Genomic DNA, 11,725 nt, shown 5'->3' on the forward strand with positions numbered 1-11,725 from the left:
TCGAAATGCCTATTTTTGCCAAGTACCACAGCTGGTAGCCTGGGTTCACTGAAAGAGCCTTAGGTTCAAAGTTCGTGGGGAGTTTCCAGCCAGGTGGCAGGAACACTCTGCAGGGCTGCCTTCTCAGGTTCTGGCTTCGTTGCTTTCAGGAAGAGCCTCAGAGCACAGGAATTGCCAATCCCTACCTAGTTAGAGCTTTATTTGGGCTTCAAGGGTACTTCCATTCTTACCACATGACACTTCACGAGGTGAAACCAATGTCACCCACTGTGCATACCCAGCTCCACTGCTGCCTTATAGCTGACAGGAGTGTCCCCTGCTCTGCTCAGGAATGTTCACAAGCTGTCCAGGGTACACGGAGTGACCAGCAGAGTCAGGGCTCTGGCCCCAGTCTGTGCACACCACATCCAACAAAATAAGCCACCATCACTGCCTCCTGGAGATTCAAACGCTGTTGCATTTCTCAGCACACAGCATCATCTTCTTCTCTAATGGGTGCTTTGGGAATCCCTGTTTCTTTCCCCACCTTGAGCACCTTCCTGCCCCCTGCTTTATATTGGATGTTCAAGCTCTGGTTGAAGGCTCTACTACTCAGCGTGACAGCCAGATGATGGGAGCTGAGTTTCGGCCAGTTGATGGGCAGCACAGCCAGTGGGCTCACTCCAGGCCTTGCTTGCCTGATAGATGTCCCTCATCACACTGGCTGGCTGCTCATGGAGCCACCATATAATCAATACTTGTTACTCAATCCTTAGGTCTGAAGTCACCCAAGTTGGATTTTTCATCATTGGTTAAGAAACCGCTGAAGCAGTAAGAAACTAGGCTTACTATTCTGGAATGGTAGAATACAAGCCTCGTTTTATAGACATCAGATATGAGGCACAGCCTTTCCACACTACCCACAGAGGGGTCCATATGGCATTGTTCTGGATTCCTGTCATAATTTAAAGGGAAACTTCCGCAATGTCAGGAGCCCTTCATGTTCTGCAAATGAAGGAGGCTGTCCTTAAGTTCCTCGCAGCAGGAACCACTTAGGTGGCAGCAATCTTGACTTCCAGATGGAACAGTACATCGATAAAAGGAAAAGTGATGGCATCTACATCATAAATCTGAAGAGGATCTAGGAGAAGCTTCTACTGGCAGCTGGTGCCATTGTTGCCATGTCGGTGTCATATCCTCCAGGAATACTGGCCAGAGGCCCATGCTGAAGTTTGCTGCTGCTACTGGAGCCACTCCAATTGCTGCCGCTTCACTCCTGGAACCTTCACCAACTAGATCCAGGCAGCCTTCCGGGAGCCACAGCTTCTTGTGGTTACTGATCCCAGGGCTGACCACCAGCCTCTCATGGAGGCATCTTATGTTAACCTATCTACCATTGCTCTGTGTAACACAGATTCTCCTCTGCGCTATGTGGACATTGCTGTCCCATGCAGCAACAAGGAGCTCACTCAGTGGGTTTGATGTGGTGGATGCTGGCTCAGGAAGTTCTGAGCATGCGTGGCACCATCTCCCGTTAACACCCTTGGAACGTCATTCCTGATCTCTGCTTCTACAGAGATCCTGAAGAGACTGAGAAAAAAGAGCAGGCTGCTGCTGACAAGGCTGTGACCAAGGAGGAATTTCAGGGTGAATGAACTGCTCCAGCTCCTGAGTTCACTGCTACTCAGCCTGAGGTTGCAGACTGGTCTGAAGGCATGCGGGTGCCCTCTGTGTCTATCCAGCAGTTCCCTACGGAAGACTGGAGCGTCAGCCTGCTGCGGAAGACCGGTCTGCCCCTCCCACTGCTCAGGCCACTGAATGGGTAGGAGCAACCACTGAGTGGTCTTAAGCTGTTCTTGCATGGGCTCTTAAACAACATGGAAATAAGGTTTATGGAAAATAAACATCCGTTTCTAAAAAATAAATATAAAAAACTCACAGAGAAGCAGAGTGACTTCCTAAGGGGAATATAGTCATAAGCATCAGAATGCCACAAAGCTCTGTCTGGCTGGAACCTGTACCTGGTGATGCCTAATCCAGAATGTCTTCCTTTTAGTACCCCAGGATGCAGGACGCTGTCCTCACCCCACAGGCACCATCATGCCGTAAAATATGACCCCTCAGTGTAAACTCTGTTGCCCAGATTTACCTGAGTCATACAATATCTTTCTTGCTGTGTTTAACCTGAGATATGCTTTTTGGTCATGAATGTCTTCAAATGTAATTGCATAGAGCTTTGCAAAATCGTTTCATAAATGTTTTAATTTTCTCTGTATCATTATTCCCTTGGACTTTTTTTTTTCTTTGAGACAGAGTCTCACTCTGTACCCAGGCTGGAGTGCAGTGGCAAGATCTTGGCTCACTGCAACCTCCACCTCTTGGGTTTAAGTGATTCTCCTGCCTCAGCCTCCTGAGTAGATAGGATTACAGGTGCCCACCACCATGCCCAGTTAATTTTTGTATTTTTAGTAGAGACGGGGTTTAACCATGCTGGCTAGGCTGGTCTCAAAATCCTGACCTCGTGATCTGCCCACCTTGGCCTCCTCCCAAAGTGTTAGGATTACAGGCATGAGCCACTCTGCATGGCCTCCCTTAACTTTTTTTTTTAGTTTTTGAGACACACTGGAGTGCAGTAGTGTGATCTTAGGTCACTGCAACCTCCACCACCCAGCTTCAAGCAATTCTCCTGCCTCAAGTAGCTGGGATTACAGGTGCCTACCACCAGGCCCAGCTAATTTTTGAATTTTTAGGGAGATGGGGTTTCACTATATTGACCAGGCTGGTCTCCAACTCCTGACCTCAAGTGATCTGCCTGCCTTGGCCTGCCAAAGTGCTGGGATAACAGGCATGAGCCACCATGCCTGGCCACTCTTGCCTTATTTCTAATTATTTAAGAAAACATGTTTTCTCGATTACCAACTACAGGTTTATCTGTATTTTCAAAGAACTTTGTCGATTCCTTTTTCTGTTTTGCAGTTTATTTCTTCAATTATCTTTATTTTTTCTTCTGTTTGCCTTTGACTTCTTTTTTTTATTTCCCTAACTTTTTGAGCTGAATGCTTTATCCATGTATTTTTATTTCTTTATTTTTAAATACATATGTGGCGGAGGTCATGCAAGCTCCTTTGAGTACATCTTTAATTCTTCTGCTTTAATACAGTGTTCTTACCATTTTTGTTTAGATATACATTAACTTGGGTTTTGATTTTTTTTCCTCTGAGCCATATGTGGTTTAAGAAATAATTTTGTCATTTCCAAGTGGTTAATACTCATTTTGATTCTATTTATGTTGAAAATATGTGGTCTGACATTATAGGTCATTTTTTTTAATTTTTGTTAATTTATCATGATTTTCTGTGTGTCTTTAATGATATATGACTGTACCATGGGTCTAATTAAAACATTGTGCATTTTCTATTATAATGAAGTTCAATATATAACTCTACATCAACCTTATTAGTTATATTGTTCAGATCCAACATGCTCTTAATTTGAGTCTATTTGCTCTGTCATGGTGGACAGCGGTCAATTAAATTTTTCTGTTACTATTAAAGTGTCTATTACCATTACTATCACTCCTGTTACTATTCAGTGTCTCTTTATTTTATTTTTGCATCTCCTGCATTTCATATACTTATGGTGTTATTTTGTGCATAAAGATTTGCTAAAGCTGCTTTATTGTTGGAAATAGATGCTCAGTGCTGCAAAGAAAAATCAGCACTGAGAAAAAGGATTTCTCAGCAAGCAATTTTTGCTTCCCGGACTGCAGTAAGGGTACCCTCACTAGTCTTGCCACAAGAGTGCAGCAAACAAAGGAAACGCAGACATATTTATTCCATATGCATTTGGGGTTGTCCTTACTTCTGTGTCTGATCCCCCGATTGGCTAACAACTTTAAACTTTTCTGAACAGGTAAAAGCAGTGGTGAGCTGGGACATGCCTGTGAGCACAAGTATGCTTACAAGTACCTGTAAGCATAGCATGTATTACAGCTACATAGCATGGGGCTTAACAAAGAGTTATTAGCACACTTATGATTTGATTTGTTCTTTAACAAGAAAGAAAACTTTAAAGAGGAACTTTTCTACTTCCCATATTTATTATTTTACATATCGTTTCTGTAATTATTTCTGTGTTCCTCTTTGTCTCAATTAACATGTCCTGCCTTAAATTCAACCTTGTCTGATATTAATATTATCTCAATTTTTTCCTATCATTTGCTTGACCATTCTAACAATTTATTTAGCTTTGTATCTTGTATAATAGTCTGCAGTTTGGATTTGGTATTTTACTTATTTTAATATTTATTATCTTGTAGTAAGTGAGTTTATCCCACTGACACTTTTTTTTTTGGTTTAAATTATCTGACTGTATTTTAGTTTGGGGGAGGTTGATAATAGATATATGTAAATAATAAAGAAATTATTCTGAGGATTGTAACTTCCATGCAGAGGCTAAAATAGGTTCTGATAGAAAGTGTCTGGGATGGGGAGTTCTTTAGCTAGGATGCTCAGAGATGTTTCTTCAAGGAGATGATATTTTAGTTTACTCAATAAATTTTACAAGTACTTTTTGATTGCCTATATACGGCAAACATTTACGGGGTACCAGGAATACGGCGGTGAACATTTCTGCCCTTGGAGAGTTTATATAGTAATGAGATCAGCATGATGAGACATCAGTGCTGAGATAGAAGCAACTAGGTAAATCTCTGCCAAAGAAGAACCTTCCAAAGGAGAAGAAATATCACATGCAAAGGCCCTGAGATGGGAAGAAACAGAGTGTTCAAGAAACATAAGGTTATGGCTAGAGCATAGTGAGGAGAGGAGACAGCGGAGGGAGGTGAGTGGTAGAGGCAGGCAGGAGCAAGAATACAGAGGCATTTGGCACAGGAAATGACAACTCTTTATTACAATTATCCTGGAAAGCATTGGGTCTGATTTACATTTAAGAAATACCACTTTGGCTTCTCTTTGAGTAGAGCAAGAGTAGAGAGAGGAAGTCCAGCCAGGTGGCACTTGAATCATTTCAGGTGAGAAATAATGGTGGTTTAAACTAGAATTATAGAGATGAGGATGGTGAGAAGCAGACAGATTTGGTATATATTTTAATAAATTTGTACCAATAGACTGAATAACACAAGGAGAGGAATCAGTGATGACAAAGGGGCCGTGAAGCCCACAGCTGTGCAAATGGGCATTGATTATAATGAATTGTAATATGGGGCAGCTCCAGGGGCTGCAGGCAGTGGTAGGGGAACCAGCAGCTTTGCTAGAGGAGAACTGGACAGTTTGTCTTTTTATTTTACTTTAGGTGCATACTATATCTGGCATTTATCCCCGTGTTATCCCTCCCCACCCTCCACTCTCTTTCCCCTACCCCCCCACCAACTGCTCCCAGTGTGTGATGCTCCTCTCCCTGAGTCCACCTGTTCTCATTGTTCAACACCCACCTATGAGTGAGAACATGCAGTGTTTGACTTTCTGTTCTTGTGTCAGTTTGCTGAGAATGATGGTTTCCAGATTCATCCAAGTCCCTACAAAGGACATGAACTCACCGTTTTTTATGGCTGCGTAGCATTCCATGGTGTATATGTGCCACATTTTCTTTGTCCAGTCTATCATTGTTGGGCATTTCGGTTGGTTGCAGATCTTTGCTATTGTACACAGGGCTACAATGAACATATGTGTGCATGTGTCTTTATAATAGAACAATTTATAGTTCTTTGGGTATATACCCAGTAATGGGATTGCTGGGTCAAATGGAATTTCTATTTCTAGGTCCTTGAGAAATCACCACACTGTGTTTTTGTTGTTGCTTTCCACTTCAAGTTTCATCTTTTCCAATACGCTCCTCGTTTTTCTTCTCCCAAGCATTTTTTATTTGGGAAGTTTATATTCTGCTTTCAATTATTTAAGCTATTCTCTTTACAACATTAAGCTAACATGCCTAAACATCTGTTTCTCAGTGTGTCAGGTTTAGAAAAGGAGAAGCTATAGGCCATCCACTGCATGAAGAAATGGAGAAACTAGATCTCTTTCATTTCTTTCCTTCTAGTTTTCAAAGGAAAATAGCATTCCTGCTGTATAGAGAATGGGAAATCAGGGAGATTGATGGTTGGTTTGGAGTGTCAGCTTTACTAGGTGAAGGGTACCCAGACAGCTGGGAAAACATTATTTACTCTCAAGGTTTCAGTAGGCACTGCACCCATCCCTCTTCTCTGAAAGGGAAATCCAGGTGATTTGGCATTTGATGAGGATGATTGAGTTGTCCCAGCTGTGTCTGCTAGGGTGTTTCTGGAGGAAGGCGGTGTGGTCTTCAATGTGTGTGGGCGCTTTCCAGTCGACCAAAGACGCAGACGGAACACAAAGGCGGAGGAAGAGCGAACGCTTGCTCTCTCTTCTGCAGTCAGGATACCATTCTTCTCCTGTCCTTGGATATCGTAACTCCAGGTTTTCCAGCCATTAGACTCCAGGACTCGCAAAAGCGGCCCCTCTAGCACTCTCAGGCCTGTGGCCTCAGACTGAGAGTTGGCACCATCAGCTTCCCTGATTCTGAGGCCTTCAGACTCAAACTGAGCTCCCCTACCAGCTTCCTTGAGTCTCCAGCCTGCAGCCAGCCTACTGTGGAACTACTCAGCTTCCATAATCAAGTAAGCCCATTACTTCTAATGAACTCTTTCTCATATGTCTCCTTGTATATCTCTTACCAGTTGTGTCCCTCTGGAAAACCCTGACTAAAACAGGACCTAACGATACATGAGGTCACCATCTCCTCTTGTGTTGCAAGGCTGTAAAAACTAATGAAAGACCCCGGTACCCTACACACGCAGGCTCACATCCCTCAAAAATGAAGGTTTCAGTAACCCAATGAGGTAAAGGACCCCAATTTTTGAGATACTGGCAAAAAAAAAACAAAGGGAACTGATAGGATTTGGCTATGTCCCCACAGAAATCTCATCTAGAATTATATCTCCCATGTGTTGGGAGAGGGACCCAGTGGGAGGTAATTGAATCATGGGGGCCGGTCTTTCCTGTTCAATTCTTATGATTGAATAAGTCTCATGAGGTCTGACGCTTTCAAAAAGGAGAGTTTCCCTGCACAAGCTCTCTCTCTTTGCCTGTTGCCATCCATGTAGGATGCAACTTGGTCCTCCTTGCCTTCTGCCATGATTGTGAGCCCTCCCCAGCCATGTGGAAGTGTAAGTCCATTAAACCTCTTTTTCTGGTTTCTCTTATGGCCTTCAGATGATGGCAGCTTCAGCCAACATCCTGACTTTAACCTAACACAAGACACTTAATCACAACCATCCATGTGAGCTGCTCCTTGATTCTTGAGTTTCAGAAACTGGAAGATACTATTTCTTATTTCAACCTCTAAGTTTGGGGATAATTTGTTAAGAGCAATAGATAATTAATACATACCCTCTTCTTTAAATATTTACAGCTCAAAAAAAAAGAAAGATACTGTAACTATGGGTCATACAACCAAAGTCTCTCATGCATTCACCCAGACCCAGGCCCTGTGTCTCAGGGTGCTGTACTTTCTTCCTTAACTTCTTTTAAACTCATTTTATGATCGGCAACTTGTGGATTAAATTGTAAAGTTCATTTCCACCAACCAGTATCCCATCTATTAATTTGAAATATGGGTGGATACAGTAGGCTCTGTTTTTCTAACAGGTTACAAAGCTGTTTAAGTGTTTCCTTCTTCACCATTCATTCTGGGTTCCTGTATTAGTCCATTTTCACACGGTTGATAAAGGCATACCTGAGACTAGGAAGAAAAAGAGGTTTTGTTTTGTTTTTTTTTTTTTGCTGTAAGAAAAACAAGAAAAAGGTTTAATGGACTTACACTTCCACATGGCTGGGGAGACCTCATAATCATGGCAGAAGGCAAGGAGGACCAAGTTGCACCTTACACAGATGGCAACACCCACACTCCTGGGGTCATCAAGGGCCTGAGGAAACAATGCTTCTGAACAGGCTCATTGACCCTTCCCATACAGACATCAGCTCTACCCTCCGCCCAGCCTCTCCTAGCTTCTGCCTATTTTCTGAGTCTTCCTGACAATGCAATGAGCTAACCAATATCCTTCCAATTATTTTCTTTTTTGCCTGTTTGCAGGGTCCATGAGTGATGGGCAAGAGGACTTTGTAGAAGGTTTCCTGTCAGATGCACTGCATCAACTGCTTCAAGAAAACCTACACTAATATTTGGCATTATACTTTCAAGTGTTTGAAATCAGATTTGAATTTAAATGCACCAAGAAGTGGAAATCATCCTCAAGGCAGTCCAGATGTATCTGGAGTGTGTTAGCTTACTAACAATTCTTTTTTTTTTTTTTTTTTTTTTTGAGACGGAGTTTCCCTCTGTCACCAAGGCTGGAGTGCAATGGGACCATCTCAGCTCACTGCAACCTCTGTCTCCTGGGTTCAAATGATTCTCCTGCCTCAGCCTTCCAAGTAGCTAAGATTACAGGCATGCGCCACTATGCCTGGCTTAATTTTTGTATTTTTGGTGGAGATGGGGTTTCCCCATGTTGGCCAAGCTGGTCTTGAACTCCTGACCTCAGGTGATCCACCTGCCTCAGCCTCCCAAAGTACTGGGACTATAGGCGTGAGCCACCATGCCAGGCCAACAATTATTCTTGAAACTAGAAGTTCCTCACTGGAGGCAAAGATGAAGGAGGAGCAGTGAAGTCCGATACACATTGATACGTGTTTGACTGATGGAGACGTCATGGGGGAAGTGGTTAGGGCTCCGACAGAAGGTTGGGCCTGTGGAGGCCCATGAGGGTAGTAGCAAGAACCCCTAAGAGGCCCCCTCCCAAAGAACACTTAAAGACTGCAGATTATAATCGACCTTCATGCTATGACATTTGCAAAGTGAGTGGGTTCCTGTGGAAGAGCAGAGAGGACGCTACAATAGGGAAGAGCGATAAGTTAAAATCACTCAGAGCAGACAACCCTAACTTTCTCAAAACTAGTACTCAGGGTGGATTGAAAGACCGCCATGGGCTGCCATGTGGTTACATTACACATTCTATATTGATTAACATCAAATAAAGCTCAATTTGTAGGGGAGAAAAAATGTATTGTGATTTATATGTATGTTCATGTTTACGTGCATGTATTCATACTTCTGTACTTTTAAGTGTTTTCAAAATTATTTGTAATCCTAAAACTAATGTGACTCATGCAAAAAAAAAAGCAGGTTGAGTAGGTCTTAGATAATCAGATTCATTTCTTTTTACAATTACAGACCCACAAGGAAATTTTCCCAAAATGAAAACAGCATGCACCAGATGGAAGCTCTCAGGGTCTCAAATTATTGAGTAAAATGATCTGTGTGAGTCAGGGTTCAACCAGACCAGTGGGAGATGTGTATGAGGAGCTGTGTTGGAAGGAATTGGCTTAGTCTATTGTGGACCAGGCTGGGCAAGTCTGAAATTTTCAGGCTAGGCCAGGATTCTTGGCACAGGCTAATCTGCCGACCACAAGCAGATTTCTTCTTCTTCAAGGAAGCCTCAGCACTGCTTTTTCGGGCCTTTCACCTGTTTGAATCATTGAATCAGGCCCACCCAGATTATCTAGGATCATCTCCCTTTCTTAACGTCAGCTGCTCTTGGACTTTAATCATAGCTACATGGTATCTTCACAGCAGCCCCTGGGTTACTGCGGGATTAAATAACTGGATGGTACACTGGCCGAGTTGAATGTCAGAAAGCACAGCAGTCTCCCTCAGCTCCTACTCCAGAAAGGCTCTTTAGTGCAGTCATGCCAGAAGTCTATGCCTTCAAGTTCTGTCCTGGTTTTCTAATCCGGAAGTTACTGTTCCAGCCAAAAGTTCTGACCATAACCTTGTAATTCAGTGTCCCCACAGGAGCACAAGACTTAGAATCCAAGACACTTGGTTAAGAGGAGAGACAGTACATCAGAAAAACCCAGCAAAGCTGTGTATTAACAAGGGAATGTAGAAATACTCTGAGGCCCGGCGAGGTGGCTCATGCCTGTAATCCCAGCACTTTGGGAAGCCGAGGCAGGTGGATCACCTGAGGTCAGGAGATGGAGACCAGCCTGGCCAACATGGTGAAACCCCATCTTACTAAAAACACAAAAATTAGCTAGGCGCAGTGGTGGGCGCCTGTAATCCCAGCTACTCAGGAGGCTGAGGCAGGAGAATCGCTTGAACCCAGGAGGGAGAGGTTGCAGTGAGCTGAGATTGTGCCATTGCACCCCAGCCTGGGCTACAGAGAGACTCCATCTCAAAATAAAATAATTCTCTGATTCTCTTCATCTGCCACCTCACTGCAGTGAACTTTTCAACTAAAGAATGAAAAGATTCTTTTCCATCCCTTTTCTCTTCTCCCTGGAAGGATGACTTTGTATAACTGACACTGAGGTCCACAGACAACAGTGTTTTGGGTTTGCAATTCTAAAAACAAAGAGTTATTGCCCAGGGGGAAGGGGGCAAACTGTACCAACTGCTACCAGAGTTTTCTGTGTATAATTTAAACCAGAGGCTGCAAGTTGGCAGCAGTCAGCATGGCGGCAAGCGCTAACACACAAAAGAAGGTCAGGAAGAAAGAAAAAGATGGGAGAACTGGAGATGAAATGGTATCATCAGATGACCAGATGGTACCGTTTGAGCAGTCAAACTAAAGCCCACCGCCGCTGGCCCCTGGACCTCCAGTTCTGTAAGAGGAACACAGATTTCACTGGGGGAAAGCCGATTTTCATGGTTTTTCTGTTCTTTTAAGAATAAGAAATATAACGAAAGCAATACCTTCCACGATGCCTTGACCTGCCTGCCTCAGCAGACTGTTATGTGAATTAAATGTGGTAATGGCACCTATATGCAAGGTTCTGAAAGCCTTGCACAGGAAAGCTGTATGGGAAACGTGTGGTCAATCGTGCTTAATTATTAATACACCACAACATGCAGTAAGCAAATGGTTTATTTATGGATTTTTGCCTTTTCCTCACATAAGAGCAAATATCTGAAATTTTTTTATTCATGAAAACAATGACATTTGATTTTTTTTCATAAAAGCACTATTTGTACATTCACCATTTTCATTTAAATATGTATCTCCACTTAAGGAAAGATTTAGAAAAATGGATTAAGCAGGTTGTAGCTATATTTGTAGCACTGTGCTTGTCCATCAAACTTGAAAAATGCAGAAGTTACTTTGAACAATTAACTTGCCTTATTTGCATATACAAGGAGGAAACTGTGGATCCATAAAACTGGAAAAAATTATGTTGTGTCTTAAGTGAACCTTGCAAGGTCATCAAAGACCATCTCTGCTGCAGGCCAGCATAAATTGAAACCACCCATGAGAGATGAGTGTTGACCTCGCCTGTCATGCCACCTGCTCCTCATTAATCAGAAATGACATCTGGAGGCAAACGTGCCTCTCAAATTCTGGAAGGCATTCTGGTACATGATGACAGCATTTTTCCTTTGATCACAAAAGTGAATTGTACTTATTCAAGTTTTGCAAGAGCAGATTATGACTTCATGTGAACTTTCGAAAATAGCCTCCCATTCTCTTTTATGCCATTAAGTAAACTTTACTTGTTTGTAAAGAATTGTTTGTCATAATAACTGAACTATTAAACTTTACCACTTACAGAAAGAGTCACATTAATCTAGAAACAGCTGCCACAGTGATTACGCAGAGAGACTATTCCTTGATTTAATGCCCAGCTTCATCCCTTAGCTGGGTGACCTTGCACAA

The 11,725-nt window shown here is 42.8% G+C and overlaps 1 pseudogene; it reads left to right on the forward strand.

The window, feature by feature from the left end:
• The first annotated feature begins 963 nt into the window (after positions 1–963).
• LOC118153517 (small ribosomal subunit protein uS2 pseudogene) lies at positions 964–2,774 on the forward strand (annotated as a pseudogene).
• Positions 2,775–11,725: the final 8,951 nt, after the last annotated feature.

This window comes from Callithrix jacchus, chromosome 5, assembly GCF_049354715.1.
Source record: "Callithrix jacchus isolate 240 chromosome 5, calJac240_pri, whole genome shotgun sequence".
Classification (NCBI taxonomy): Eukaryota; Metazoa; Chordata; class Mammalia; order Primates; family Cebidae; genus Callithrix; species Callithrix jacchus.